At 47.3% G+C, this 8,354-nt stretch overlaps 2 long non-coding RNA genes across 2 annotated transcripts; both read right to left on the minus strand.

The window, feature by feature from the left end:
• Positions 1-207: 207 nt before the first annotated feature.
• LOC136330340 (uncharacterized) lies at positions 208-1,779 on the minus strand. Its single transcript, XR_010730278.1, has 3 exons — positions 1,086-1,779; positions 605-711; positions 208-412 (listed from the first exon to the last, which is right to left on the minus strand). It is a non-coding gene; the product is annotated as an uncharacterized lncRNA (long non-coding RNA).
• A 194-nt stretch (positions 1,780-1,973) lies between these two features.
• On the minus strand, positions 1,974-3,927 carry LOC136330338 (uncharacterized). Its single transcript, XR_010730276.1, has 3 exons — positions 3,559-3,927; positions 3,384-3,426; positions 1,974-2,038 (listed from the first exon to the last, which is right to left on the minus strand). It is a non-coding gene; the product is annotated as an uncharacterized lncRNA (long non-coding RNA).
• Positions 3,928-8,354: the final 4,427 nt, after the last annotated feature.

The following is an 8,354-nucleotide window of genomic DNA, read 5'->3' on the forward strand; positions in this document are numbered from 1 at the left end:
TTTAACTCAACCTAAGTTCTCCTCAATAGGTGTGGTTGGTGTAGTTTCTCAAATGCAAAATGTCCTTGTAGTTCAAAAGGATGGAGGGGTTGGAACCCTCATCTTCGATGCCGCTTGGACCCTCAGGGATGCACCTCACCACCCTGCGCCTGACCCACACGCTGCACAACTTGCCTTCGGCTACCTGGCCTTGGTGATTGTGGTGGGGGAGGGTCAGAGCCTTCACAGACCCGCACACTGTGACTCAGCTGTCGGGTCCTGCCATGCTCAGCACCCTCAGTCACCGCCTCTCCATGGAGGACCTCAGCTCTCGTCAGCCTCCCAACTTCTTTCCTCAGCGGAGTTCACGCACACACATGTAGCCTGTCCTGTGCCCTCTGTTACTCTCCAACTGCCAAGCAGCCTGGGGGCTCTGAGAGCAGGAGGAAGCATGTCACCGCACTGGCCTAAGAACGGGCCACAGGGTGGGGACAGGAAGGTCTGGGGTCTGTGCAGTCCAGAGGAAAACAAAGGGCTTGGTCACAGTCAGCAGAGAGGGTCACAGAGCCTAGGAACTGTGTGACTCAGTGAGGGAAGGGGAAGCTGTAGATTAACCAAGCACTACCTTCTGGGATTCTAGAAGTTTCCATCCAAACAAGGGATGCACTGGTCAGTGGAGAGTGACAGTCTCTGGCCTCCATGAGTAATGGCTATCATTCCAATTTTACAGACCTGAAAATTAAAGCTCAGGTCACAGGTGAGCATTAAAACACAGCCCTAACTCCCAAGCCTGTTCCCAAGGGGATATGGCAGCAAGAGGAGTCTAAGTAAGAGTTAGGGAGCCCTCGCTTACTTGCAGTGTGTGACAGACTAAAATAGAGGTCCAAAGCATGTAAAACCAGCCCTGGCTAGGTGGCTCAGTGAATAGTGTCCTAGCATGCCAAGGTTGTGGGTTCGATCCCCAGTCAGGGCACATACAAGAAGCAACCAATGAGTGCACAACCAAGTGGAACAATGAGTTGATGCTTCTCCCTCTCCCCCACCCTCCCAAATCAATGGGGGGAAAATTGAATTAAAGCACATAAAACCTTTTTAGAAAAACTCACCCACAGGTGAGTGAGGGGATGGTACATAGCTCCTTCCTCCCTGAGTGAGTTACCTCAGCCCCTATACCTGGGAGCAAACTTGGCCAGGATGAGGGCAGCAGAGTGGAGGGAAGGGCGTATGCAGCTGGGAGTGGAGAGGTGATGGACTGCCCTGAAAGGAAGATCTGAGTGAAAAAGCCTGAGGCAAAATGATCCCTCCCCCCAGATCCTCGTTTACATGTAGCCACCTGTCTCCCTGGAACACTTTCAGTTGCTGGGTACATTCTGTCCCCTTCCTGTGGAAGCCAGAACCATCACCCCCTCCCCAAAGTCTGTGTCCCTTCCACTCCACTGCACAGCCAGCCATACCCAGGTGTAGTGCATAGGAGTAATACATTCCCCCAACTGAAGCCAGGGGAGGGATGCCAGTGGGTCCTTTCCAGGGTTCCTGGTCCCCCCCCCCCCCACAAGGCTCTGGAGGAATTCCGGCCACTCCTGCTTTTTGCTCACTGCGTGATCTGGGCTGTAACAAAACCCTGAGCTTCCACGTCCTCTTCTGCAAATGTTAGCTGAATAATATATGCTTCACAGGAGTGTTACAGTAATTGAATGAAATCATGATGTCTTAGCCAGTGTCCGCAAACAGTGAGTGCTTAGGAAATACTGGCTGATACCATCATTGTTACTGCTTTGAATAATAAACTCAGCCCTTTTTTTTTTTAAGTCACAGAGGCAAGTCTTTTTTTTATTATTATTATTATTATTGATTTTACAGAGAGAGGAGGGGAGAGAACAAGAAGTATCAAGTCATAGTTGCTTCATTTTAGTTGTTCATTGATTGATTATTGTATGTGCCTTGACCGGGCAAGCCCAGGGTTTTGAACCGGCGACCTCAGCATTCCCAGTCAATGCTCTATCCACCGCGCCACCACAGGTCAGGCAGCTCAGCCCTTAACATTCATCCACCACCTGGCCTGGAAGAGAATCCAGGTGGGGGGAGAGGACCAAAGCCCAGCCGGACTGACCCCATACCCACCCCTAGCAAGCTCAACAGGGAACACTGCCACCGCCTGGAAGAGGTGGAGTCCAGCTCTTCGGGTCAGTGCCCTGGGAGTTGAGTGTGTGGCAGACAGAAGGAGGAAGAGGTTAACATGAAAGCAGAAAATGGGATTAAGAGGCCTCAGGGTAACGTGCCCACCCACCCCCATCCATGACAACGGCTTCTAGCTTTCACTTTATGGCTTCTGGAGTCCGGAGCAGAGCATGTAAGGCTTGGTCTCCCCTGTTCCCAGGGGCAGAGCCAGGAAGAGGCGTGGTAGACTCAGAGCATGAGACCGCTCAGTCAGAGGAAGAGGGGCCAGGCTGCCATGCTTTCTCTGTTAATCCTCACGGCAGCAGTGAAGAGGAGTGACAACAGCCCAGGGAGGTAAGGATTTCAAGCCTAGGCGATTGCCCTGAAAACCTTGTCCCTTTCCTCTACCCACTGTCTCACACGGGAGCACAGTGTCTCCCTGGACCCAAATATCAGTGACCCACTCAAACCTGCCACTTCCCTTGGGAATTACACCCAGACTCAGTCTGCCTTTGACAGGAAGCCCAAAAGACAAAAGAGACCAGTTCTGCCTCTCCGGCATCCTCCCATAAGGATGAGAATGTCCGCAAAGAGCCTTTTTAAAGGGTCCCTTTGAGGTCTGCTGTGCAGGGCATGTATACACACACACACACACACACACACACACACATTCTTCTCTCTGTGACTCCAGGCCAGCGCTGCCCCCTTGGGTGGAGAAAGTGCTTCATCTCCTTCACTACACAAAGGAGATAGACCACAGCAGTTCTTAAAAATTACCTGTCAAGCTCTAGAGGATCCCTGATGACCATGTAGGGGGAAGCTTATTCTCCCACCCCATCCCATAAAATACTTTCAGACCCCTTTTTAGGAGTATGCTCCCTTGTCCTCCTGCCCATACTACCCAGTCCCTCACTTCCTCTTACCTGCCTTCTGCTGGCCTCATTCCAGCTCCAGGTGGCTCTCCTGAAGTGCAGTGACAGGACAGACCCCCCCCCCCTACCATTCGGGTCCCAGCAGGAAATGTAGAGCACAATGAACAAAAGATATATTAACAAATGTGTGGGTACAGGACAACCCCAAGGGATTACTGTTGTAATTTGGGGCTGGTAGCAGTAGAGCGCAACCACCTCTGCTTGAGGGAAGGGAAGGGGGTGTCTGTTACCAAAAGCCGGAAGACAAGTCCCGTCACCACACTCCCTGCCCCCCAACCCCCATCTCCTGTGGAGCTCTTCCTTGCTCAAACCTACCTTGGAGCCAGAGGGAGCTGGAGGTGAGGTCTGTAACAGGCCACTAAGAGAGCAGGGGAAGGAGCATCAGAGGAGTGGACCCAGCACTCCACCCCACTTCTTATTTGAGCTTTTGTTGGGCTTGAGGGGAGGGCGAGAGAAGACTTCCCTTATTTGTGCCCAGTTCCATTCTTACCCATTCAGCCACTTGTTCCATTTGGATGAAGGAACACACAAACCTTCAGGGAGTCCGCTACCCCATACATTCTCGTCTGGGGTGTGACCATCTGCAAGGAGACAAAACTTGGTTCTTGGGAGATAAAAAAAAATCTTAGCAACCACAAAGGTTTCTGGACCTCCAAAGGACCACAATACATAAACAGATATACAGTATGTCTGTGCTATTAAAATTTCACGAAGGCAGTGGCAATTAGGAAGAAAAAAATCCACAAGAGTACTTGGTGGGGGAGGGGCAACAATGAAAAATAGGTTAAGCACTGGATTAGAGTGACTCATAACTCTTTTCTTGGGCTGTCACTGGGAGCTTCTAATCTGTCACCTTGTACAGTTCACAATAAAAACAAAATGCAATTTTAACTATTTTTCACTTAGTGCTTAACTGAACCTACCCTTGCCTGTGATGAACATCTTAGACCATTCCTGAGCCTCCTGCATCTCCTTGCAGTTTACAGCCTTCGGTTATCATCCCATCAGGGAAGAGCTCAAGGTCATCGGCAAACCAGGGGATTTCAATATGTACCTGCTCTTCTCTCTACCACTCAAGCCACAAAATACTTCTTGAGTGCTAGTCATTTTAACGAACACCAAAATATCAGACATGCCTCTTGCCTTTTGAGAGCTCACAGTGTCACTAGAGATGTCACAAAGTGGACAAATTCAACAAGGCGGTGTATGAGCTGTGACCACAGGGCAATGAGGCCAGTTTCCACATGTGGCTTGTGAAAGGAGAGGGCTTGTCGGGCACATCTCAAATCACTAAGATTCAGTTAAACTGGTCCCCTAAGAGCATCAGTTCCCCAGCAGGCACCCTGCCGTTAACTCTTTCCCACCCAGAGTAAAGTTTGTCTATCCTTATTCTGCATTTCTTATCTCTAAACCTGTCCCCTACTGTCACTAGACATTCCCTTCATTCCCATGGCAACTCAACAGGCTTTGGTGTGAAGCCTGTCAGAGGCTTCTTGCAAGTGTAAATAGAGTGTGTCTACTGTTTCCCCCCTTATCCATACACTTATTGGGCCCTTCAAAGAGCTCTAGTAGATTAGAGAGGCAAGATTTCTCCTTACCAAAGACAGGCTGCCTTTCTACCGGAGGCGGAGTTGTTCAAGTGCTCTGTAATCCTGCCCTTAGAAGTTTTGCTGACTTGCCTGGCATGGAAACAAGACTTGTGGGCCATTTCCCAGAAGCCCCTCCAGCACCCTTCCGTTCTTGAGCACCGAGGTCAGTCTCAAGAAAAAGCTCTCATTTTGTCCTGCCCTCCCATAATATTAATCTGCTTATTTATTTGAGGAAAAACGTGCAGGCAAAATAAAAATAAAATGCACCGTATGCTTTGCTTTCCATTGCTTGGAGATTTAAGGCACTGTTATTAATCTGGACTCATACAGAATATAATAGTGAGGTTATCTGTATCGCATTTCATTTTATGACATATCACCTTGTTTACACTGCTCTTTAGGTTGTTTATAGGATATAGATTACCTTTAAATGCTCTGGTCTCGTTTAGTCATTTTTTTTCCCTCCTGTCAATAAAAAATTTTAAAGGCAGCCATTGTTCTCAGAAATGACTATTGTACTTAGGGCATAAAGATGCTTTAATCAGAAAAGACAGTTTGTCTTGTATCTTGGCCTCCTATATCTCTCTGAACCAGACTTTGATGCTATGTGGAGTTTTCTGACTCCATCGTTGAGCTATGCAGCATTTTGCAGTTAGTAAGAGCAAATGAGTTTCTTCTTTAAACACAGGCCTCTGCTTAGCACATTTAGTACTATTTGACTTGGGTCTCAAGATAATGCTATTCCTGGAATGGACTTCACATGCTGAAAAAAAAAATTTTTTTTTAATTACCCACAATCCTATCACATATGCTAGAATGACCTTTTCTTTCCTATAGCCTCTCCAACAGTGTGCTGAGGTGAAGAGATTTATACAGGCTACTTTGGGGTTAGGAATTTACAGATTAACTCTTTAATGCACGAGTCATTATATAAACCTTTTGTGCTACTTCTGAAAATATATTATGACCAAACAATTCAAAATATAGAAAGATTCAATGCACACAAATGTTCCTTGCAACATTATCTAGGATTACAAAAATGAAAGATCATATAGCAATATGACAAAATACATAAATTAGAGTGTTAAATAAAAAATGCAGGATGCAATTAAGTAAAAATGAATGTGAAAAAAAGACTGAAAGGAAGGAACACACAAGACATAATTTGGCAAGGGTGACAAACTAGTATTTTTAAAAAATTTTTTTGTATTTATGATGTTGCATAATTTTCATTTTTAAAATTATTTTTAATTCCATAACAGTTTCAATAGATTAAACAAGCAACTCAATCTTTTTTAAACCTAAAGTAGGACCAAAAACTCTCCTATTTATTTTTTTATTAATTGATTGATGTTAGAGAGACAGAGAGAGGAAGGAGGGAGAGAGGGAGATAGCAGCATTCGCTTGTTGTTCTACTAGTTGTGCATTCATTGGCCATTCCCTATATGTGTCCTGACCAGGGATCGAACCTGCAACCTTGGTATTTCAGGATGATGCTCCACCAACTGAGCTAACTGGCCAGGGTTTCTACCTTTTTTTTTTTTTTTTTTTAATATAATCTTTATTTAAAGTGGACTTTCGGAAAGTCAGCCCCACTAACCCCGTGATCCATAAAAAGTGTCTGATGGTTTAATACAGGAGTCAGAATCACACATGAGTGTAGGAGCCCGCAGGGAAGGTGGTGGGGATGCCTGCCACCATCTGGAGAACTCGGTCCTGAGTGCACAGGTATTTCAAGGAAATCAAGAGTTGTTGTTGTTTTTTGTGATTCTCCTAATTTGTGTAGTTTTGCCACTAATTTAAATTCAAAATTAAGACATTTGTGGGCCAAACAAAACGCACCTTAAGCTGGATGGAGTCAGGTCAGCCAGCTGGCAGCCATTGTGTGACCACTGTAGCCCAAATCCCATTTCTGACGTCTCAGCCAGCTGCTGGGCTTTTAAGCACTCAGGCAACCCAACCTTCCCCGTGTTCCCCTATTCACTCTTCCTCAGGGAGCCTGGCACCACTCTGGCTGTTTGATGAAGGTGACGAAGGATATTAGTTCTCAGAATTATGAAGGCTTGCAAATCTGTCCCTACTTGGAGGCATCTCTCGTGCCAGAACATGAAACCTGGCAACATTTTTACTATTAATTGGTTTGTTCGCTTGTCGCTTACATTTAATGTCTATGAGCTATGGATCGGATGCTGTTCAAATCTGCTCAGTTTCATCCGTGAGCCTCTTCACAGTTGTCCGATGATGCCAGCTGGGCCAGGCTCTGTCTCCAGCTTGCTGCTAACCAGACTTGAGCGATCAATACGTTCATCACTGTCTCTTCCTAGACTGCTGCCCTGGCACTGCTTACCACTTTCGGAGGCCTGACCTTATGATGTAGCCACCTCTTCTGCTCCATCTCCACACTCTCTCCATCTTCCTCTCCCTCTCATCCCTGGAAGCCCCTTTAGTATCACAACCAACCCCTGAGGGATCCTATCTGCTTCCACGCCGTCATCTGCTTCTGATGTCTCAAGAAGGAGCCCAGGCAATCTCCATTTCTGGAAAACGAACCTTTTCCCTGAAGTGACCACACTGGTTTTGCCACTTAGATTTTCTCACCCTTCTCGGGCCCTTGGATATTTGACCCTGGACTTGTTGCAAGATGCAGCTGCCACGCCAGGACTGACCATCATTCCCCATCCCCACTATACCACAGACCATCTGGCCCCACAAAGTCAGTGTGATGGCCCTGCTGCTCCAGGGCCATGCAAACTGTGCCAGCAGGATCTTCTAGGAGCTTGTGCATTGATCAATTAATTAACCACCTATTAATAAACAAATGAGTTGAGGCTCCCCAAGTAGCAAGTTTTAGCTTCTGCAGAGCAGACCACCCCTTCCTTTCTCACCCAGGACCTATTGTGGGTACAAGTGCCTCCTATTAGTTCTTGGTTTATTTTGGGCACTGCAGATGCTGCCAGATGTTTACTTTTAATGTGAGGAGAGTTACACTGCTTTTGTGGTTGTGAGGAGAAAGGGGGGCTCAGGGCTACAGACAGAGCTGGCAAGGCCTTCTACAGCCCAGTCACTGGGGGCTCCTTCCCTCTCCCCTCCAGATGTGGACCAGCTCCCACCCCATTTTGCCAAGTCAGCAGATCCAGACTATTCCAAGTATGGAAGGCCCTGCAGGCTCCAGAGCCCAGGCAGCAGCACACATGGCCCGCCATGTGGGGCGCACGTGTGTAACCGAGGTCAAGCCTGGGCTCCACTAGCCCTCGTGGCACTCTCAGAGTGGGACTACGCACCAAAGTTCCCCTCTGCCCACGACCCCTTTCAAACAGTTCCTGCCTTGACAAGACCAAAAGGCAGAATTCCCTTTTGAGGAATTTATCTGAAAATAACACTTTTGGCAGTAGGGCCATGGTAGGACCTTAAAGACTAACCTTGGAACCCCACAAAGCTTGAGTCACTTTATAGCTACAATCCTGTTGCCTGATCCCATCACAGCTTGCGCTGTCCAGTAGAATTTGTGGGGTCTTGTGATTGATCCTAAGGGGAGATGAGCTTAATGACAGAGGCCAGCACAAATACAGATGCTTCCTACCAGGTTCCAAAGTCTTCCAAAGACATGACAGGCTATCACCTACAATCTACACCCTTTGAAGGAAAGTTCCTAATCCCATATCACCTTGTGCCACCATGATCTCTGCTGCTAGACAAG

This window comes from Saccopteryx bilineata, chromosome 3, assembly GCF_036850765.1.
Source record: "Saccopteryx bilineata isolate mSacBil1 chromosome 3, mSacBil1_pri_phased_curated, whole genome shotgun sequence".
Lineage (NCBI taxonomy): Eukaryota > Metazoa > Chordata > Mammalia > Chiroptera > Emballonuridae > Saccopteryx > Saccopteryx bilineata.